This window comes from Suricata suricatta, chromosome 2 (genome assembly GCF_006229205.1).
Source record: "Suricata suricatta isolate VVHF042 chromosome 2, meerkat_22Aug2017_6uvM2_HiC, whole genome shotgun sequence".
NCBI classification, from domain to species: Eukaryota; Metazoa; Chordata; class Mammalia; order Carnivora; family Herpestidae; genus Suricata; species Suricata suricatta.
The window spans coordinates 15,538,228-15,562,962 of record NC_043701.1 but is presented as its reverse complement, the minus strand read 5'-3'; positions in this window follow the sequence as shown (position 1 = coordinate 15,562,962).

Here is a 24,735-nt window from a genome sequence, read left to right as displayed (position 1 = left end):
TCCCAAACAATATAAGGAAAGTGAAATTTAAAAAAGCTCCTCGGGACACCTGGGTGGCTCACTTGGTGAACCATCTGATGTCGGCTCAGGTCATGATCTCATAGTTTGTGGGTTCGAGCCCTGCGTTGGGTTCTAGCCGGTGCTGGGCTCTGTGCTGACAGCTCAGAGCCTGGAGCCTGCTTAGGATTCTGTGTCTCCCCTTCTCTCTGGCCCTCCCCTGCTCACCTTCTCTCTCCCTCTCTCAAAAATGCATAAACGTTAAAAAAATTTTTTTAAACCTCCACAAGGACAAAGAGAAAAGGAAAGGTGGAAACAGTAAGAAAGACATGTAAACAGTCTTCCAGATGATGGAAATGGAATAAGCAAGGCATGACTTACCTATTAGAACAAAGAAAGCTAAAACGCTCCAAGAGCAAAGTCAGAAAGGAAAGACAGTTCATACAGGTCCTTGAAGGGCTGCGGAATTAGAAGTTGTGCCATGAACTCCCTGTGAGGCGCAAAGAATCCTCCGGACCCCCTCCAGCTCCCCACTCAGCATGTGACCAGGCCTTCCCCATGGGAGCAGGAGAGGAGGCATTTTCTTCCTACAGAAACGGAAAAGGCAGTCCTCAGACACCAGGGACACCAGCGGGGAGGGTGGGTGTGGTGCTAAAGGTGAGTCTGAAAAGGGACACGTGAGTGAAAGCCAACACCTGTCCCCAACTTGGTTCCTACAACAGCTGCACCAGGAACATGTTCCCAGGAACAAGTCTGAAAGATTCTATTCTGGAGAGCCCAACCTGCCCATGGGAAAAGCTTCCAGATGGCAACTGGGGTTTCTCCAACTGAACAGACGTGGATTCTAGTTCCCTCGGCAGTGAGGCCAACCGGCGGAGAAGCCCAGGCCACTCTCGGAGTGTGTCCCTTCAGCTCCCTAAAGCCTCACTCGTCCGTGCGAACTGATGGCCACAAATCTCCTGACATTGGAGGAAAACCCCTAGTACAGAGGACGGGACCAAAATACAAAGTCAGGAAGAAGGACAAGAAAAATAAAGGAGTCTGCCAAAAAGAAACAGCTCTTAGGATTTAAAAATATCACAGGATGAAAAGTCAACAGACAAGTTAAAAGACAAAGTTTAGGCAATCTCCCAGAATATAGGCCAAAAGATATTGAAGAGGTGAAGGTTGCACTATAAGAGGGTTAATTTAGGACACACAACTTCCAGCTACTAGGAGTCCAAAAAGAAAACAGAACAAAACAAAACTAATGAAGCGATAGTGAAAAAACATGAAGTGATAATAAATCAAATGAAAATTTTAAACAAGTATACATATGGCTCCTCTATGATTCATATTTATAAAAACTTAGTAATTTAAAGAGTACAGCAGCTCAAAGCAGATTCTAGAGCCAGATTTACTTCGTTTTGAAGTCTGCCTCCACCAACTACTACCTGTAGGACTTCAAAAGAGTTATTTAATCTACGTCTCAGTGTCCATGTCTGCAAAATGGAAAAAGAAAATAGTACCTACTTGATACTGTTGTTATAACAGTAAGTTCAGAAGCACCTAGGAAGGGCCCAATAAATGTTAGCTAGGATTTCAAATGTTATATAATATCACAGTACAAATTGTACAATCACTAATTTCTAACCCAACACTTTGATGCACACACACACGAGGAAGAGACAGGAAGAGGAAGGATGTCCAATGACTCACAGGGATGTTAGTCTGAAACTTTATCATTCCGAGGAGGAAGATAGTAGACGCCATCTACAACAGGCAGGTGAGGTAACAGTAGCACACACAGTATCCAGAAACATGGAGGTAAATGAATGCCAGAAGAAACAGCCAGAAGAACTGAAAGTTGCTGCCAGGGAGAGCAAGACTCGGTAGTGGGGAGGGGGGGCATGCTGCATTGACACGAGTAGTTCATTTTCATAACCACTTAAAAATACACACATATTTAAGTAACCTTATCACACTGAGCTGAGACCCAGAGGGATGACACTAGGTGACTTTGAAGGAGCAGCTTCTCCAAAACTGAGCACTGATTCAGAGCAAAAGAATATCTTTCCAGCTGCTCCAACAAAATGTAAGCAAAGCAAATTTTTCAGGGGAAAGGGAGGGCCCAGACTTGATGCACAGACCTGCCCCCCGGGAAAATCAAGCTGCGCCTTAGTGGACCAAAGTGCCCGGATTTTCCCCTCCCTCCTTAGGACCCACTTTTGTATTCTTGCCTTCCACCTCCCAAACCAAACCTCCCCTGGGTGCCTCCTTTACACTAAGGGACAAAAAATAAAAAAATTGCTGCAGCTTGATTGAATGGCTGTTAAGTTGTGTTCTCAAGTCTTTTGAGTTTTCCATTAAATGGTCCATATGGTGGTTTCATCAGAGAAACTAACTCTTGCAGAAAAAAGTATTTCTTTTATAAGATAAAATGTGGGCACTCTGTATTCTGAGAAGCACATTGTAATAGTCGAGGTGCCGGCTGATGGAAATACAAGTTAATATAAGAGATTTCTGAAGAAGTCAGGAGGGCAAGAAAGACAATTTTGTCTTCTAAAAAAAGTGGAAAATAGGTCAGGAAATTCTGAGAAAAGAGAGCATTTATGCAGAGGGATTATTCATTCTGATTATGGGGCTCGACAACATGATAATAATCACACTTTCTACTTCTGCCACTTTCAAGGGAGAAATCTAGAGCAAGCATGGAGAAGCCAGAGCACATTAAATATGGTTAGATTAGCTTTGGCAGAATTAGATTAACTTTGGTAGAATCCAGCTATGACAGCTGAAGGCAATGTTCTATTAAAAAAAAAAGATTTTGACCCCAAATGTACCTGAAATTTTGGAATGAAAATTATCACAACAAAAAAATGGGTTTAAAATAAACTGTGAACAGTTGTTCTAATTACAGAAGATAAAGCCACTACTATTCATTGCCTAATAACAATTAAATATTAGGTTTTAAAAGTAACAAATTTTATCCAGGTGGATTTTTAATAAAGTATGTTAGGGTGTTTTTTTTTTTTAATATTTATTTTTGAGAGAGAGAGAGTCAGAGCATGAGCAGGGGAGGGGCAGAGAGAGAGGGAGACACAGAATCTGAAGCAGGCCCCAGGCTCTGAGCTGTCAGCACAGAGCCTTATGCAGGACTCGAACCCTCGAACCATGAAATCATGACCTGAGCTGAAATCAAGAGTTGAATGCTTAACCAACTGAACTACCCAGATGCCCCTATGTATGTATATATATTTTTTTTAACTTATTTTTGGCAGACAGAGACAGAACACAAGCAAGGGAGAGGAAGAGAGAGAGGGAGACACAGAATCTGAAGCAGCCTCCAGGCTCTGAGCTGTCAGCATAGAGCCCGACATGGGTCTCAAACCCACGAACAATAAGATCATGACCTGAGCCAGTCAGACGCTTAACTGACTGAGCTACCCAGGCGCCCCAGTATGTTAGGAGTTTTTAAAGTTTATTTATTTAAAAATTGTGTATCATACAATCTTGGAGCTAACTGATAAAACACAGATAGTTGCCTACCAAACTTGTAATGTTGCGGCAACTCCTGAATGAAATAGGTAAAAGTTGAATCCATATGATCGTTAACTTGTATTTTGGTACAATTCTGCTCTCTATTCCCAACCTGAGTTTATGTTTTATCTTTGAAATTAATAAAGTCAATTCACTTATTTTTGCACAAATCAAACTCTTTCTTCAATCTCTAAAAAAGCCTTTACCTGCTAGTTAGTGGACACAGGAGTCCTACTGCCTTAGACACACAGCAGATGTTTTTAGTTTTGTGGAAATCACAGACCCATAAAACTAAGTCAGCCAAAAAGCTTTTTCATACAAAATAAATTTCTCTTGAACAAGACAGAGGGCTAGACACCACAAAATGTGGATCTTTATTTGAATGACACATTAATGATATATTTCAATGATACTTGAAAAATCAAAAGGACTTGGTGCACTCTGGTGATATGCAGAGTGATGCTTTGTTCACGAACTCCTGAACACTCTGTTAGTCTGAACTCAATGTGTCTAACAGACCCTGGATGGGTTTGGAAGCTTTGTCGGGAAAACCAGGAGTACTTAGCACCCGAAACACCTTGCCTCCAATTCACGTTGGAGACACTTTTGAATAACAAGATGCCATTGTTCCTGGGAGCTCCAGAATCATTCAAAAGCAGTGGGATCCTCTGACTGTGGACACAGGAATTGGCAGCTGTGTGACTGGGGAAATAAAGAAGGTCCTGGAACTCACACAGCCTGATTCCGAACTGTGATTTAGGGCTGCTACGCACTGTTGTGCCCTCACGCCCAGAGAGAAAGTAGCAAAATAGACTTGTGATGGGTTTTATGCCTCTCTCTTTGCAGTGTGCCACCTCATTCTGGAATCTTCCATGTTGGGGAAATGAAGATAAGATCCCATCTATTTTTTTTTTCATTAAAAGCAAAATGGTGATCATTAGATCATGGTTGAGATACACTCATCACAAAGGCAGGATTTTTTTAAGTAGGAATAAAACGTCTGGAGAGGAAGCTACTTAACTTCTTGGTTAACCCTCTCTAAGCCAGAATCTTATTTATTTAAATATGCCTCTGGTCTGTTCTGTCTCTCCAACTAGAATGTGAACTCACAAGCAAGACGTATTCCTTATTCATTCTTAGGTTCAGAAGACTAGCACAATGTCTGGCACAAGGCACTCAATAGATTTTACTTTCAATGAACTGAGCCTATTTGAGGGAGGTATAAAAAAAAAAAAAGTAATACATACATGTGATCAAGAAAGCATCCAGAATGGTTTACCATGAGCAGCCTAAGTCCCCAGACCTGTTCCTTGTCCTAGTCGCCCGAAGCAATCATTCCCCTTTGTTTTAAATGCTTTTGTTTATTTTTGAGAGAGAGACAGAGTATGAGTGGAGGAGGGGCAGAGAAAGAGAGGGAGACACAGAATCCAAAGCAGGCTCCAGGCTCTGAGCTGTCAGCACAGACCTCCACATGGGGTTCAAACTCACACACCGTGAGATCATGACCTGAGCCGAAGTTGGATGCTCAACCTACTGAGCCACCCAGGGGCCCCTCGAGGCAACCATTCCTAACCGGGAGAGTCTGTCTTTAAGGTTTCATTATATTTATTGCTAACGCAAAAGAAGAAGAAGAAGAAGAAGGGGGCAGGGGGAGAAGGAGAAGGAAAAGAAGAAGAAAGGGATGCCAGTTATGACTTACTCAGGTCTCTTAAACAGCTCAAAATATTTGGAAACACTGTTGGTAGTTGTTGCAAGTTGTTGTATTCGTGCATTCAACAAACACATATTGTTCACATCAGAAGTGGTGGCATTTCTGTTTTCATACTTTTATTAGTAAAGACAAGCTTTTCCCCCCTCAGGATGCAGAAGGCATAAGTCGTTGCAACCCTAGAATTAGTGGGGACAGAGCACATCAGAAGTAGACAATGAGGGTGGAGAGAAAGGGTGAGTCAGTGTCACAATGGGACGAAGTGGTTAGAGTTAATGGTGCAGGAGGAGAACGGCCAGATGTACAGATCTGTTTCTCTTTTTCTTTTCTCCCAGCAGGTGCCATTTTTTACAAGACAGAACCCACAGGGCAATTGCACTGTACCCCGTTTTACATCTGCAAACTCTACCATACCAGCCCCACATTCTAGGGAACAGTTCTCTTATTTTGAAACAGTAAAATAATCTGCAAAATCCCGTGGAATTATTTATAATACAGTTTCTTCGATATTAGCAAAAACACATAGGGATGTGAAATGATGCCACATTTATAGCACATAATGGTAGGAAACAATCTGCAAAGACATGACAATTTGGGGAAATCCTCACTCTGATCAGAGTGAATAAATGTGATTAACTTTCAGAGAAGACGCTATTAGGCTCTTTGCCAGAGAAACAGATTACTGCTTTACAGAGTCAGCCTGTTAAGGTGACCAGACCTCTAGCAAATGCTGGAGCCTGAAATGGTGACCTGGAGGGACACCCCTGGAATGGTGCCTCCGTGGATCCAATGGGACACACAGGAACTGAGAAACTAGATACTGATCAGAGAGCTGGGCTGAATGGTGGCTGTCTGTTGAGAGAAGACAAGAGACTAGTTCAGAAAGACTGTTACCAGAATCCAGATTTCAACACTGCAAGAAAATCACCTTCTACCTAAATTGGAGAAGAAATGCAAGGCTCAAAAAAGACAAACAAACAATTAATGACAACCAAGGAACAAGAAAACTTGGTAGAACTGATGCCTACTAAGCCCCCCACCCCAATATTACCCTGTGAACATTATTTTCATTTCATAGATGGGGAAACTGAGGCTTATAGGGCTACAGAAGTGATAGTGACTCAAATCCAATACTGCTGGACACTAAATCCATGTTCTCTCAGTTATGGCAAGGCACGTCTAGACGGTGATAAAAACCATATACCGAACTACATAGACATTCTGTATGGTCATACCTCTGAGGTTTAAAAACAAGTCAGCAGGTGTGTCTCCAAGAAACTTTACCAAACAGCTTCAGTCACTTAAACTTACCTTTTTTTTAATCTTTTTATAGTTTATTTTTGACACAGAGAGAGACAGAGCACGAGCGGGAGAGGGGCAGAGAGAGAGGGAGACATAGAATCCAAAACAGGCTCCAGGCTCTGAGCTAGCTGTCAGCACAGAGTCCGACGCGGGGCTCAAACCCACAAACTGCGAGATCATGACACGAGCCGAAATCGGACGCTCAACCGACTGAGCCACCCAGGTGCCCCCAAACTTACTTTCTTAACTGAGTGCCTAATAATACCTCCTAAGTGACTAATTTGGGCCAGCATTTTAAAATTCTGCTAGATTCTGGTTGGAGGATCTTTGACATTCAACTGCAATTTTAGTTCTAAAAAAAAAGTGAACTTTGCTTTACAGAGCGTTTAATAAGAAGAACATGTATGATTAAATCTTCTGGTGGGTCTGTGCCCTCGCCTGGCAGCTCAACGTGCCATTTAATGGGAGAGGTGGTAACACACACTCGCCTACCCCTTAAAGACAAGCTAATGAGGAACCATCTAGAACCTAACAGAGCACACACTAGGCCGGCACATTGGCTAACACTGCAGGGGAAAGTAATCACCACTTCAAACAGAACAAATTCCACTTCTCTCACACACACACACACACACACACACACACACACACACACACACACAGCATTTCATAGAGGGCCGTATATGGGCTGTATTTAAACTCTCCCACAGACTTAATATTGAATCAGAAAGAAATGATGGTCATACTTTGGGCAACATGAAAAGCACATTGAAAGCATTTCACTGTTGTAAAAGGAGGAACTGAGTTGCCAGCCTGCTTTTTTAAAAATCAAGCTTTGAAACAGGTCAGTCAAATGGACATTTTTCCCAGCAAAGTTACGTGTTAGTGAAAACAGAGTGAAACTAGGAGCTTCAATGCAATTTCCATGTCACCAAATCTTCAACTCTGAAGGGTTTCTTTCCCTCTAGTGTAAATAAAATTAAAACGTTCACCTTTCTGTACACGGATATAATAAAGTCTCATCCACTGTCCCGCTGCGGGTTCATGTGTCTGCAACACATACACTTACCGTTGCCCTTGCCCCCTCCCCGTCTCCCTTCCACAATAAAACATAAAATTGAATGCAACCTTCCCCCCATCCAGGGGTGTTTTTCTTTCCAGCGGTCCCACATGTCTGAGTTGCTGGCAGTTAATCGAGTACTCACAGGTCACCAGGCACAAATGGCATGTCCTCCGACACAAAACCACCTGATCTGGGAGGAAACCGGGGCTGCCAGGTTGGACCGCAGCTCCACCTGTCCATTCCCCCCTCTGCTCCCCCGGACCCCCTTGAGCTGAAATCCTGGATGAAAAGGAAGTGGGATGGGCTTACTGGGAGCATGAGGAGGACAAGCAAGAGTCAAAATTTCTGTGATGTCATGGAGCATGATTAGTGGCTGCTAACGGTTTCTGAAAAGACATCAGAATTTGCCCTCAGAGTCTATAAGCTATGCTCAAGTCTCTCCATTCAGCACTTTTTCCAGGCAGGTCTCTGCACACAGCTTTTTTTTTTCTTTTTCTTTAACACAGTGAGCTGACTCAGACACACAGGCAGCAGCTCTCTGACTCACTTCTCTCTCTCTCTCTCTTTTTTTTTAACTCCTTGACTCCTGAAAATGTATGCTTCCCTGGGGACTAGTTCTTCTCCATAAGGAAGGAAAACCAGTTGAAAAATCAAGGAGAACAAGTTGTGATCTTCCATGCTCAGAAAAAAAAAAAAAGAGTATCCTTGGAAGGACAATGATGAACAATGACAATAACACGCAAGATATTTTCTTGAAGTTTAACAGACACTCGCTCCAGGCAGGTGACACCGCTGCACCTGCCGTCTTTCCCCTTCTCCCTGACCTTCTGCACAGGTACCTCTGCCACATTTCTTGCTTCCCTGGCTGTGCCCCGATTTAGGGTCTGTGGATGCACGAATGCTTGTGTATGCACGCGCATACACACGCACGCACACACAGAATTTAATACATGCGGGACATACACAAGATTGATATACAGATTATATACACTGGCACAACCATACCCGCCATTCAACTATTTAAATACTTCATATCAATTTGAAACAGAAATCCTGTGCTTATCGAGTTTACAAATCACTTGGTGACACTGTCCAGTGGTGGTCACAGAGGAAGGGGACTGGGCCAGGGCCCAGAGACCAGCCCTGGTGACAGGGGAGCAGGCACCTCCCTGGGGCTAAGACACCAGCACCACATGTCCCTGTATGTAGGCGCATGTACAGCCACCTTCGGGCTATAAGAAAACTCTGGGCTTGGTGACCTGATGCTTGTCAATGCAATAAGTACATTGCGGAATGGATTCATGTGCTTCCCTGTTTCAAATCATGGTTCAGAGAGCACGATCACTGAACTGCACAAGCTGCACCACCCCTGCTAAAAATCAAGAAATGCTTTGGAAATTATCCTTATCAGTTGATGAATGATTTGCCCTCTAACTTCTAACTCTTGGCAGTCACATATAGTTTATATGTAGTTAGTTTACTAAGAGAATAGAAGAGAGCATATTTTTAAGTGCTGAATTAAAGATATTTATTTATATCACCACATCAGTGGGCAAATATTTTCATCATTATCTTGCTATGTGTAAGCACATGTGTGTATTCCTAGGCACTTAGGGAGAAAACAGGGAAAGACACACAACAAATGCACACGGCAACCGGTAATGCGTAAGTTACCCCTGGGGGTGAGGGGAGAGATCTCCTTGGGGCAGGAGAAACTTTGCATTTTTACTCTTTATCTTCTATTCTATATGAATAATAAATTTGTTGTTTATGGAATTCTAAGTTTTCTTTTAAAAAGAGCATACACTTCTATACACACTTAGAGACCGGCAATCAACAACTTATGATCAGTGCAGGGGAACTTAATGGAGGAGGTGATGCACCAGAGTTGTGAAACTCGAAGAAAAAAGGGTCACCTGAAGGTGCAGGTGTACTGTGGGGAGGCTCGAGGGAAAAGCGGAATGAACATAGAAAGGCAACTTTCACAGATTAATCTACAGAGAGAAGAAGGGGAAAATTCAAAAGAAAAGGGGGAATAATGAGATAATATTTCATTGCAAGGAAAGGCCTTTGGAAAACTGGGAGAAATTTCCAAGTTCATTGATGCACAAGATGGTGACATGGAAGACTGTGGCATCACAAGAATAAAAACTTTCTAAGTGGAAAAGTCACTGTTCACCAAAAATGACTTATTATGAAAGCTGAATTTTTTTATTATTTTAGAGATAGAAAGGGTGGCTGCGTGACAGGGGGGAAGGAACAGAGGGAGAGAGAGCTCCACAGTCAGCACAGAGCCCAACATGGGGCTTGATCCCACACCCTGGGTCATGACCTGAGCCGAAATCAAGAGTCGGACACTCAACTGACGGAGCCACCCAGATGCCTCATTAAAGCAGTATTTTAAATTGGAATTCCACCAGAAAAGAATCCATTTAAAAGGAAGTAATGCCAGGGCACCTGTGTGGCTCAGCCGGTTGAATGTCCAACATTAGCCCAGGTCATGATCTCATGGTTCACGAATTCAAGTCTCATATCAAGCTTTGTGCTGACAGCTCAGAACCTGGAGCCTGCTTCAGATTCTATGTCTCCCTCTCTCTCTCTGCCCCTCCCCTGCTCACGCTCTGTGTCTCTCTCTCTCTCTCAAATAAAAACATTAAAAAATTGAAAGTAAGTAATGCCTATATTATTATGTAGCAGTATAAAAAGAAAGAGAAAAGGAAAGGAAAGAATAAAGATTAAGAAGGCCAAGTTAACGTGCTTCCTGTGTCCCAGAAGAACGTCAGCTATGACTAAGCTCTGTCAGTGTCCCCTACATCACATGACTGGCCACGTGGATTAAAGCTTCAAGAGCTGCTTTATTTCTGAAATCATTATCAGACTTTTTCTTTGTGTCTGCAATAGTTCAAATCATATTTCAACAGGTGAACTATTCTGCACCATTGGCTCTTTATTTTGTTACTGCTTTCTACTCATAGATGTCCTTTATTCTCTTTATATATATTTACAAACATACAGTTATATATAATACTGATATAATAGCATTGTTATACGTACTATATCTATATAATATATTACTGTATATATTATTATTTATTTTTATATGTTTTATTATTATATGTTTTTCTAATTGAAGCTGAAAACAATACAAACCCACATACACACAAATGTGCAATCAACTATATGTATTTTTTAAGTTTATTTATTTATTTTTGAGAGAGAGAGAGAGAGAGCAAACAGGGGAGAAGCAGAGAGAGAGGGACAGAGGATCCAAAGCAGGCTCCATGCTGATAACAGAGAGCCTAATGTGGCGCTCGAACTCATGAACCGTGAGATCATGACCTGAGCTGAAGTCAGATGCTTAACTGACAGCCACCCAGGGACCCCAACTGTATGTATTTTTATATATTTTTCCTATATATATATATAGCTCTGCAAATGTGTACACACATACACGCACACTGGATAACTGAGGCATAGTAAAACCTTGGATTCCAAGCATCTTGTTTGCACGTGTTCCACAACGAACAAACATTTGTAATAAATTTTAACTTGATAAATGAGCAATGTCTTGCAATATGAGTAGCACATGACACTGAACATCATGTGATCACAACTAAGCCAATGGTTTTTCTTTGTCTGTCTGTCTGTCTTTCTCTCTCTCACTGCAGGATTGTGGGAGATTGTCTCCATGCTCAGGTGCTTGGTCTCAGGCCACAACGTTTGGTGGAAATCAGTGATTTTTTCAGAACATTGGAAGGTGCCCACAACTGGCACCCATGTATTTTTTGTCACTTTCAATCACTGATGGACAGTTCTTTGCTTTTTCATATAAGAATAAGCTTAGGAATGCTTTGCTCCATTCTAGGTCAGGCTGCTTGCAGATAGAAACCCTTTCTTCTGCTGCCGTATGCAGACATTAAATACTCTCTATGACTGTACTCTATATATTGTACCCAGTAATACTGTACTGTAGTCAACATCCGTGCGAGCATATACAATGACCCCCATGCAGCAAAAGATTCCATTGAGCCAACAGATAGCAGTGATTCCATTAGTGATGGTGAAAGTTGTCCTACACATTAACCCCTCCCTCTCTTTTCACCCTCACACCAGCCACTATGGTTTTCGAGGGTAAGTGCAAGTTACTTTGTTTATTTTTCTTTATATTTTGTATATTCCTCATTATTTTGTATTATATTACAGTATTATAATAATTTTATATGAATATTTTGGATTGTAGATTTCCATTATTTCTTATGGAGAAATTCACTTTGGTATACAAGTGCTTTGGGTGACAAGCATGTTTCTGGAACACATGTTGCTTGCAAACCAAATTTTACTGTATTTCTATAGTTCTAACTTTATCTTGCTAATATCTTATTGGCATTTAAATATCCAGACCCATGAGCAAAAGGACTGAGGAAAAATATTTGAGGATGGTCAGTTACCTACAATTTATAATGCAACCATAATTTAACTATTAAGTCCATCCATTCTCCTGTCTTTCCTTCACATGAATGCTAGGCGATGGATAATCAAGTGTAAGTAGGACGCTACTCTCAAAGACCTCACAGCCTTGATAGTTGAGGTAACAAATAAATGATTTAACAATTAAATACAAGTTGACAAGCTTTGTGATACTAAAATATAACAAGAACAATGAGAATGTAAGAAAGCACAAGTAAGGGTTTCTTAAGGGTTGATGCATTGAGCTGACTTTTAAAGGATCTTTGGAGTTAGGTTACCAGGAAGGGAGAGGCATTTCGGCCCAGGACCATAACAAGTACAAAGATGGGAAGATTTTTAAGGGTAGGATGGATGTGTCTAAGGAATGCCAAATGGTTCAATAAAGTCAGAAAGCATGTAGAATAAATATGGACGAATCTAGAAAAAGAAGATGGGAGGGGTGCCTGCGTGGCTCAGTCGGTTAAGCGCCAAATTCTTGATTTCGCTCAAGCAACTATCTCGTGGTTCGTGAGGTGGAGCCCCTCATCAGCACAGAACCTGCTTGGGATTCTCTCTCTCCCTCTCTCTTTGTCTCTCCCCCACTTGTGCTCTCTCTCAAAATAACTAACTTTAAAAAAAAAGAAGAAGAAGATGGGGAAACAATGAAGAATAATGAAATCAATGCGGAGCCATTGATGGGCTTTAATTCAGGGAATGGTTTGCTCAGATTTGTATTTTTGAAAGATCACTCTGGGGGCCATGGACAAATGGATTAGTGGGGGCAAAAGAGGAGGCACAGAAACTACTGTAGGGCACTTGACGGGGCTCATCTCCAGCTAACAGCACAGCACCTTGGGCACAACACCTGTTCCACAGACAATAAGACAAAATTTGAACAATTAAAAAAAAATTACCAAAAAGCACTGAAAAGTGACTAAGGTCAGGCAAAAACCTGGAGCAGAGATAACCATTAAAAGGCAAACTGCAATGGGTTAATGGGCAAAGTTTTGGTTGAGGGCATTCCCAATTCACACAAAGACTGGGCTGCAGAAAACCACAACTTCCTCACTTGTCTGAGATGTCAGATGATTTGGGGGAAGGCAGAAAGGTCAGAAAGTTGGGAGGAAGTTTTTGAAGGGAGGAAGTCAAAGGGAGTGTGCCCAAAAATCTGAAAATAAAATTCCCCCAAATCCCTGGCTAACCAATAAACTAGGCATGGAAATCAACCTATTGAATCAATGCAACACCAATCATAATCCCGGCAGTGTTTTAATTTTTTTTCTTCTTCCCTAGCAGGGCCTTTTAAAATAAAAACTAAAATGACGGGGCGCCTGGGTGGCTCAGTCGGTTAAGCCTCTGACTTCGGCTCAGGTCAGACCTCACGTTCATGGGTTCGAGCCCCACATCAGGCTCTGTGCTAACAGCTAGCTCAGAACCTGGAGCCTGTTTCCGGTTCTGTGTCTCCTTCTCTCTCTGCGCCTCCCCCTGTCATGCTCTGTCTCTCTCTGTATCAAAAATAAATAAAACATTAAAAAAAATTTAAAATAAAAACTAAAATGCTAATTCTAAAATCTAATTTATAATGTAGATATAAAATGGGGTGCCTGGGTGGCTCAGTTGGTTAAGGGTCAACTCTTGGCTTCAGCTCAGGTCATTATCTCATGGTTCCTGAGTTCACGCCCCACATAGAGACTTGACAGATATAGATGCTGACAGCACAGAGCCTGTTTGGGATTCGCTCTCTCTCTCCCTCTGTCTCTGCTCCTCCCTAGCTCTCTCTCTCTCAAAATAAATAAATACACTTAAAAATATAGATGTAAAGAATCTAGAACAGTAAGACAATCTTGAAGAAAGAACAAAGGTGGGAAAATTTGAAACCAAAACAAATTATGCTGGAACAGCTAGATATCCATGTGGAAAAAAGAATCAAATACTATCTCATACTCTGCACAACATTAATTCAAGGTGCATCACAGACCTAAATATGAAAGTTTATATACATAACCTCTAGAAGAAAACAGAGGAAAACATCTTCATGACCTGAAGATAAGGTAAAGTTTTCTCAGACAAAATATAGAAAGGAAAAAAAAAGTATAAAGAGCAATACCATATAAAAAATTCAAATTATCTGCTTATTAAAAATAACATTAGGGAGGTGCCTGGGTGGCTCAGTCAGTTAAGTGTCAGACTCTTGATTTCGATTTAGGTCATGATCTCATGGTTCATGGGTTTGAACCCTGTGTTGGGCTCCAGGCTGAGAGCATGGAGCCTGCTTGGTATTCTCTCTCTCCCTCTCTTTCTGCTCCTCCCCTATGCACATGCATTCTTTCTCTCTCTCTCTCTCTCAAAAATAAATAAATAAAGTTAAAAGAAAATTAACAATAGGAAAATGAATAGGTATGCATCAGACTGGGAGAACATATTCACCAAATATATATCTGATAAGGGATTTATATACAGAATTTTTTTAAAGATTAAAAACACACTAATAAAAATTTTTTACACAATTAAAAATAGGCAAAAAGTGCTTCACAGAAGAAATTATGTGAATGTTCAATGAGAAATAACGCTTTATGTCATTTGTCACCAGCAAAATGCAAAATAAAGCCACAAGACAATGCCATTAGACACCCACCAAAATGGCCAGATTTAAAGACTGATAATAAATATTGGTGAGGATGTGGAAAAACTAGAATTCTTGTGCCTTGCTAATAGGAATCGAAATGGTACCTTTGGAAAAGATCTAGCTGTTTTTTATATAAAATCAACATGATTTCTACCCTTTGACTCTCAAATTCTACTATTGGGTATTTATATAAAAGAAATGAAAACAGATTCCCACATAAGACTTCAAGAATGTTCAGAGATGCAATATACAAAAAATTTTAAGTTTATTTATTAATTTTTGAGAAAGAGAGAGAGAGAATATGCGGGGGGCGGGGGTGGCAGAAAGAGGGAGAGAGAGAGTCCCAAGCAGGCTTCAAGCTGTCAGCACAAAGCCTGATGCAGGGCTCAATCTCATGAACCTTGAGATCATGACCTGAGTAGAAATCAAGAGGGGGACACTTAACTAACTGAGCCACCCAGGTGCCACAACATACAAAAATTTAAAAATGTCCACCAATAGAAGATTCACAAGGAAATGTAATTTATTCATATAATGGGGTACCATTGAGGAATAATAAAGAATGAACTACTTATACAGGCAGTAACATAGATGAATCTCATGTATACTATGTGGAGTGAAAAATATTGAATACAAAAGAACATATACTGTATTCCATTTATATGAAATTCTAGAGCAGGCAAAACTAAACTAAGATTAAAAAAAATTAGAGTGTTTCCCTCTGAAGAGCAAAGCTTGACTGGAAAGGGACTAATAGGGGAAGAGGGAACTTTCTGGAAAGATGTCTCTTCATAGAGGTGTGGGTTTTATACTATGACAGATGGGTTGTGCATTCATGTATCCAAATTGTATATCTAAAATTTATTCCCTTCAATGTTTATAGATTTTACTTAAAAAAACAGAACATAACAAAAACAAAAAATCTGGGCTCCCGTGGGGCTCAGTCAGGTAAGCCTCCAGCTCTTGACTTCAGCTCAGGTCATGATCTCCTAGTCATGAGGTGGAGCCCACGACAAGCTCTACACTGAGCGTAGATTCTCTCTCCCTCTCTTCTCTCTGTCCCTCCCCGGCTCACACTCTCTCTTGCTCTCCCTCTAAAAACAAACAAACAAAAACCATAAAATCATCATCACCATCATCAAGCAGGAAGTGGAAAATAGGTCGAGGTGTTATGTTGATAACTGTCAGAACCAGGTGATGGTTTTATGGGGGTTCATTATACCATTTTGTGTACTTTGTGCATATTTGAAATTTTCCAGTATGAATTCTTTTAAAAATTTAACTGCAGCAATTCAGGTGAAAGATGATGAATGAAGAAAGTAGCAGTGAAGTGAGACAAGATGAAATGAGCCTAACCACTAGCCAGGTGACTGATGGCTGAAACTAAACCCAAGTGCGAGGTAAAAGGAAAGGAGAAGTGCACAGATTCCAAGCCATCCACAATAGAGTTGTATTTTTATATCACTGGTTTTCACAATGGGTCCCTATGTTTAAAAATATGATTTTGAAACGTGTCCATAGATCGCACCAGATTGCTAAAGGGGGCACCCACGGTGCATAAGAGCTTACGAACTTATAGATCTTGCCAGGTTTCTGATGTGAGCAATTAAGTGAGTTTTCTAGGTGCTATTTATTAAGACTAAAGAGAAATTATATGAAGATGAATGGGTACTCAGGATAAACAGTGGGGTTCATAGTAATAATGTGAGTTGTCTGTAACATTTTGATCAGAGAAGCCCAGTAAGCTGTCAGGTAAATGGGTCTGCATCTCAGGAAGAAGTCTGGGCTGCAAAGAAATTGGGACTCATTAGCAGAGAGATCAATCTTGTAAACTGCATTCCCATTAGATGCACAGCTTCTCATCCAAGGATGCCCTGTCCACAGGGAAGGTATGCATACAATCCACACAAGGACAACTCAGTCCCAAACTTGTCATCCACTAAATCCACCACGGAAGCAGTCAATCTTACCTTTGTGTAACAAAACGGTCTCCACAACAAGATGGGAAGGTTTAAAGGAAACAAGGAGAGAGTAGTTATAAATATGCAACAGCAAGTTTCAGTGAATATTCTCTCTGAGGCATCAAGAAACAATAGATAATTCATTCATAAAAAGGATGCCTTAGTGTGTCCCATGGAGCAAGCTGTGAGCTCTGTGCTAGAGACAGCCACCCTGAGATTGGCTCAGCCACCACCTAAGACACCATAGCAGAGGTTAGCTAGTGGTGCTATCGGGATCCAAAGGGTTGAAAAAGCTGTAGCCGGAAGACCAATGCAGTGCATTGCCTTTGTCTCAGGAAACTGCAAATATGAGATCCTCAGCAATAACAGAGGGAAGATTGTAAAAACTCTGCAGAAGAACTCCAAAGAGAAAAAAAAATCAACGTACGTATCTACAAGATGCAGAGAGCACTGACAGTACAGGGACAGTTCATCACTAGCCACGTAGAAACTCAGCTGTTTCCTCCCTCCTCCTCTCTGCCAGCACAGCTTCCGCTAGAGAGGGGTCTGCACCTGAGGCACACAAACGGGAGAGGCAGTGGTGAAAAGGCACCGCGGGGAAAGAAAGAAGCAGCTGACCACGCTCGCTCCTCTCCCCTGACTGCAGCAGCCCTGGGCAGGCCCATGTTAGGGGAGGGAAGAAACCTCAACTCTAAGTCAAGTCTAGAGTTTCTACGATTCCCCAGCTCTGGGAGTTTTAGTTATTGAATTAGTCCAGGGTTTTGCAATGGAAAGGTTTTTTGTTTCCTAAGAGTGGCCAGCAGAAGCAGGGAAGGGCAAGCCCCACCATACAGGTTTAAAGAATAAAAGGAAGGTTGGGGTGCCCGGTGGCTCAGTCGGTTACACCTCTGACTTCTGCTTAGGTCATGATCTCACATTTGTGGGTTTGAGCCCCGCGTCGGGCTCTGTGCTGAGAAGCTCGGAGCCTGGAGCCTGCTTCGATTCTGTGTCTCCCTCTCTCTCTGCCCCTCCCCCTCTCATGCTCTGTCTCTCTCTGTATCAAAAATTTTTTAAAAATTAAGAAATTATGAAAGAATAAACAGAAGGAGAAAGCTAGGTTGTTTTATGTTTATATCTCATGTGTTGAGCTTACAAATCCCAAGTGAATCTTGAAGAATTGTGAATCTAATGACTCTTCTTCTTTTGGTCACGTCAATCCTTCAGCATCTTTTTTTTTAAGTTAATTCATCTTTTCCTCAAAGTAAGACACCGAGCGAGGCACCGTGAGGATACAGTAATGAGCAGCTCCTGGACTGGCTGCTTCCCTCCCACCCACGAGCCTCTGACCACACCCAGGTCTCTGGCTCCCGTTCACGTTTCCTTCCATCTTGGACCCGTATTTCCAACTGCTAACTAGACAGTCCAGTTTGGTGGGGCTCCTCTGAAGCCCACCATGTCCCAAGAGGAAACCCACCATCTTTTCAAATCTCCATGTTCTGTCCAACCCAACCTGCTGCTTTCCCTTCATTATCGACCATCCTACCCACCACTAACAAAAAGACCTTTCTAAACCAGAATGCTCAATCTGCTACTCTAATCTGAATTGTTCAATGGTTCCCAGTCTCTAAAATCCAACCTCCCAGACATAACATCTCTCGATGGGTCTAACCTCTACCTCCAGACTATTCCAATCCCACCTGTCTGCCTGTTTTTAGAAGCTCCTGCACACCACAGAGGCCTCCCTCACCACCACACTCCCATTCTTGCTGGTCCAGAGTTGCTTGGAATGCCCTACCCATCCCCGGGGCCATAACTGAAAAATGCTCATTTGTCTTTGAATCAGCCCAAATGTTACCTCCCTTGTGAAATCTTTCCTCCGATCTAGAGGCTGGAGAGTTAAGTGGATTACATACTTCTGTGTTAGCACTGATCAAATTTTATTTTAATCACCTCAGTGCCTAACGCTTTGCCCTTTCTTGTGTTGCCCAACAAAACAAAACAAAACATTGTTCTTTGACCAAACTCCCTTTTTATATATATAAACACACACCAGCATGATGCTTGGTTTGGAGTATGTCCTCATAAATATTTATTTAACTGAATTAAAAGTGAAGTGAATTAATGACTTCAAGGAATTTGTAATTTGAAAGAAGAAATGAGAAGAGATTCTGTCTTATTCATTTCTATCCCAGTGTAGGCCTCAATATAAGAGTGGTGAATAAATGAAGGCATAAATGAATAAAAGATCGGATAAAGAGCAGGGTATCCTTACAAATGGAGCAGATAAAGACCACAGGAATTTAATGGAGACAGACAGGACACCCTTTTTTTTCCCCTGTTCATTTCTCATTCCAGTACCCTACACAGCAAAGCTTAAAATAAATGAATGCAAAAGAGTTGGAAGTGGGAGAGGTTTTCTTAAAAAAATATATAAAATAAAAATAACAAGTATACCACCCACTACCCATGCTGCCTTCCCACCAGAATGACTATAGTTTTAGCATCCATAATAGGACTGTTGCAGTTTTGAGAACGTTGCCATAGGAACCAACCTCAGCCCTTCCCCTAATATAAGATAAAATTTAGCAAAAGAAATAAATAACAGACTCCCATAGAAACATTATCAGACCTTTCCATATAAATAACCTGGGTAATTAAATGTTTCAAAACAGAATATTTAGAGAGCCGTGTAAAAAAGAGAAAAAGATTCTACAAAGTTTATTTTTAAACAAAGGGGGGGAAAAATCACAAAACATCAGCTGGAATATTTGGCTTGCTACATGGTTTCAAGGAGTCACAGTTTCCAAACTTGCCTGGACAAGACCACAGAACAGAGCAGCACAACTCCGCATTCTGTTGTACAAGTCACATTTCTACTGCGGACTCTCAGTCCGTATTATGGGGGCATGACCAAGAGAACTGTCCCTTTTGGATTCCCCCAAACAAACTGGGGTACGTGCAAAACATTATCAGTAGCAGATTTTCATCGCAGTGTGGTCTAGGCTACAGCCATGTTCCCCTTTCGCTTCCAGAATTCTCTACGTGACTTGTTAATCGACAGCAGGGGTCACAGATTTGTTCTTTAAAGGCCAGTAATACGTACTTTAGAATTTGCAGGTCATACAGTCTCTGTCACAACTTTAGTTAAACTTAGCTGTGGAAGCACAAAAGCAACCACAGACAACACACAAATGAGTAAGCACAGTGTGTTCCAATAAAACTTTATTTGCAAAAACAGTCGGTCAGATCAGGCCCAAGGGTGATAGTTTGCTGCTCCTTATTCACACGTATTCCTTGTAAAGTCACGGTTCCCGAGTATCAGGGAAACACTATCCCACCATCATTAGCCCAGCGGGAAAGCCAGGCCCACACGGTCTGCAGCACAAAGGCAGAGTCATACTGATGATCCTAACACTGACTCTGGAAATGAGTGCAATAAGCTGCCGTAAGAAGCTGTGAACTTCCCTCCCAGAAAAATTTCAAAAGCCAAATAGAAAGCCATCTGTCAGAGAAGGATAGGTACAATACTCCCTACAACCAACTCGATGCTTTTTTACTTTAAATGGATAAGAAGCCCGACCGGCTGGCACGGGGCCCAGGGATGCATCTCTAATCAATAATGCAAATTATTATCAGTCTGAAACCTGGAGTAATTTCAACCAATTTGAAATCTGGATGATTTTCTGAAGTTCCTTTAAGTTCTAGAAAGTGACTTGGATGCAGCTGGTAAAACAGAAAGTACAGGACTCAGGAGATGGATGGTAATGGATTTCGTCTCCTCCCTCAAGTAGTTTTGTTACCTGCCAATCCCTGCAGGACTGCCTTATCATCTGTAGAATGGGTCTAACAGTGCCTGTTGCTGGGCTCACTGAAAATTAAATGAGATAACCTATGGAGAACACGTGCTACAGAATAAGGAGTCAACTGTGTTACATGCATTCCCTTCAAGAGCACACAAACTGCCAGCTCTTGGCTTAATTTCATTTGTTCTTTTAGACACAGCACTTGGGTCAATGTTGCCACAGTCCAAAGAATACCCTTTTTTTCTCCTGGCAAAGTGCTGTTGAAGGGACCATAAACAATGTTTAAACAACTCATTAGCACAGAAATCAGTCCACGTGAGCAACAGCAAGGGACAAGCGTCTCCCCTCAGAACTCCCAGAGCCCCTCCCTTCTCACTGTCCCTCTCTGGAGCTATGGGCATCTGTCTACTTCAGAGTGCACATATTCCTCTGTTCTTTTCCTTCTTCTCACCCATTCTATTTCTTCCCCTATGTTTTCTGCCTCACCGTTCTCAACTGGACACGATAGAAAGTATATTAATTTTATGATTTCACATTCCCTCTCAAATAACCTAAATTAGGGTGTTCTTTCTTAAGAGCACCTGATTGATCTTTTTTGGTGAGTCAGTTTTCCTGATATAGATGCTCTACCCATGTTCAAAAATCTCGGTAGCAAATCTCTTCCCAAAAGCTCACCATCATTAAGCATTAAAGAAAAGGCTTGCATAATGGCAAGAGGCAAAACCCAACTTTAAATGGATCCAAAGAAATCAGAAGAGCTGGACTTCACGTTTTTGTAGACTTTCAAGTGAAACTAAGTCTCTTCAAAATTATAAGACCCTATAAGATTCCTCAAGGATGATAATCAACCATGACCACATGTGGAAACCTCTTTTTTAACACAGAGATTCTCCAGTGATGCATAAAAAGAACTTTTAGCTTCTTGGGAAAAGACACTAGATAACTCTATTTCAACTCTGCTCTCCAAGTGTCCATCATACACTAATAGGGCTGGGAGAGTTCCTGACTTTTGTTCAGGAGAATATTTTATTTTAGTGGTGGGTGAAAAAATATAGGCAAAGATGAACCACTCAATCCCTTCCCTTTTGCCTCAATTATTCTGTCAAGTAATCATGAAACTTCTAGAGATTCAGGCTCATGCACAGATGTGAAGTTCAACATATTTCAGCCCCATGAAATAGAGGACTTGAGTCACAACTCATTAAATTGGTTGCACCAAACCTTTTAGTGATCATTCAGGGAGGACAAATTATTTAAAAGGACTGGATTACATGTCGCAAAGAAATGAAGGTATCTTTCTCATTGATAGCGATGCTTTGAGGCGTGAGCCACAGGGTTAGAAAGCATTGGTTTACCAATTAACACAAATATTTACCGAGCACCTACCATAAAACATAGACAGACAGGGAAAGCTGGCTTCTAGCAGTTATGGGCATTATGATAGGAACCATTAAGACGGGTGTAGACAAATGGAGAAAGAGAAAGAAAGATAAAGTTGGTTTGGAAAGCAGAAGATGAGAGGCAAATAACCACCTTCCCCCAAACCTACATTGGGGTATAATATTTTATAATAAATATCAACAGTTAAATGTGATTTTATTTAGAATCAATATACTTAGTCCCTATGTTGACAGATATTTTATTTCCCACTCATCAAATATTTAGTATGCATCTATTACAAATAACCACCAAGCTGGGTGCCGATTTTGAGGAACAGATGTGCTACTTAACAGCTCCAGGTGGTCCCTTCTCTCAGGAAACAATAGGTAAGAGCTATAATTTACAGTGAATGCTTACCCTCTCCCAGGCGTTTACCTAGGCAACCTCCAAGATTCACTTCATTTAATTCTTACCAATGGCTTATAAGAATGGTAAAGAGAAGTTGTCAACTCCTATTGCATCCGGTGGTTTCTCTCTTTTCTCTTTTCTCCTTTCTTTTTTCTCTTTAATGTAAGACCCAGCTGCTTGATAAGATTTCTCTCTTTATAATACCAAGAACTTGCAGCACCGACCATCCTCTGCCCTGCACTCTGGTGTCTACGTCCACCTGCCTTCATCCCTAGTTTCTGAAAACAGTCCCCAGCTGGTCTCTCTGACTCCATTCTCGTCCCTTTCCAATCCATCGAGCGTTATGCTGCATTTTAATCACTGTCAAACATTATTTTTTCACATGTCATTCCCCTGCCTAAGACCTTACAACATAGAAAAAGTTGAAAGGTGCCACTACTGTCTATCATTTTTTTCCAATTTTCTTTCTCCTAAATGGGTGATTCCCATAGTATGTTCTCACTCAAACTTTTGCAAATCTAGAAGAGCCTAAAAGATTTTAGAAGGCTTTATTTTCTGCAGTTTGAACACAGTTTTTTTTTTAAACTTTTAAGTCATTTTTCTAATAAGCCCCAAATAAGCCTCTTTCCATTTCCACATGCCTTACTAAAAATTATCACAAACATAAATACAAAGTCCTACCAAGCTTTCAAGGTCCCCATCCCCTGGTCATATCCTAAGCAGTTTGTATCAGATCCCCTAATTCTTATATAAATCCTCACCTCTGGTGAAGCTAATCTCCCCACTGTTTAGTTCATAAAGAATTTATAGAGTGCTTACTCTATGCTAGTCACTGAGGACATAAATATGAACAAGACATAATCTACGCCCTCAAAAATTTTGCAATCTGAGTATCTATTACCTATGGTAGACAATTCCCATGTCTGTAGACTGGCCCATATTCTGTCATCTCCTGGATATGCACTCACCTCCTCCCCTTCTTTTCCTCAAAGTCTGACTCAAATAATGCCTTTCTGGACCACTCCACCTCACACACATCCTGCTTCTCTGAGATCTTCAAGTTCAACTCTTTATCTTCACTATAAAAAATTACAAGGACAAGACTGTGTGAAGACTGGTATTCTCCGAAGTTTTAGGAAAGCAGATGACATACATCAGAGATTTAGGTTGATAAAAATCACCATGAAATAGATGGTGATTGGCTCCACAATTACAGGAATCTTCCCAGGACGACCACATAAAGATGTAAACATGCTGTAGGCATGTCCTTCTCAAACTCAACTGTGTACACAAACTGCCTCATTAAAGTGCGGATTCTGATTCAGCAAGACCAGAGTGGGATTTGAGTTTCTCCATTTCCAACAAGCTCTCAGCTGGTGCTGGCACCCTGGGTGCTGAGCTACACCACAAGTAGCAAAGCGACAGCAGGCTCAGTGGTCCCCAGTCAACAGCTCACGATCAGCCCGTCAGCTCCAAAGCCTCAGTGCCACAGCTCAGTGCTGCTGGCCTTATTAGGTTCCCCGCTGGGACGTCCCCTCGGACTTTATTATGAGCAGCAAATGCCCCTCTTCCTCTTTGTGATCTCAAGGCTTAAGGGAAATATCTCATCACGGTGGCTCTCATACACAGAAAGATGAGGTACAACATTCCCCTGGAGACATAAATATCAATCTCCCCAGATTAGACACAAGAACCAGACTTAATCATCCACCTGTACCCTTCTAGTACACCCATTTCCATTTTTCTGGCTCTGTACTCACCAACCAACTTTCGGGTCTGAAATCTACGTCTCAAAAGCAGCCCTGATAGCAAGGTCAGGTAGAAAAGCACTTCCAGAATGGTGTCCCATCAAAGCAAACCAGTCAAAATAAACATTTTAAGAATTGTGTGAGTTAACCGAAGGATGGAAAGAAGAATGGCTGTTTCTGTAGAACAGTGAGCTCTGTGGCATTTAAACTCGTTCTTTTCCCATCTCCCTCTCCCCAGCATTACAGCAGCCTTGAAAACCAGCAGCTTTACAAACATGGTATCTGGGAAAAACAGTGGCCCACCACCCATTTGAGAGCGTAGAATCAATCTGCAGGTCCCCCCAAAGCCCCATCTTCAGAGAATTACCACTACTGTCTGGCAGCCCCCTGGCAAGCCCCATCCACAGGAGTTAGCGTTCGTTGACCTAACTCATATATTATTAAGCAAGAAAATCCCTATCTCCACAGTGGTTTTCCAAAAGAATCAGGAATTATTTAGCACCGCAGCTGCTTGAGGTGGTGAGGTGCCTCCAGTTGGGGCAAACAGGAAGCTGACCAAAAACACTTAAAATAAATATCTAGGATATGAAATGTCCATAGAGGGCTTTGGAAAGTTCTGAAATATTCCTGGGAATCTAGAAAGCCATATGTATGTGCAGGGATGTGCATATTCTTGGGAAAGAATTGAGGAGGCCCTAATCTCTCACTTATGGCTGGCCGTGCAGGAGGTGAAGCCTAACACAGAGTTGTAAACTGATGGAACACTGAAGGCACACCCCAACTCACACATATATC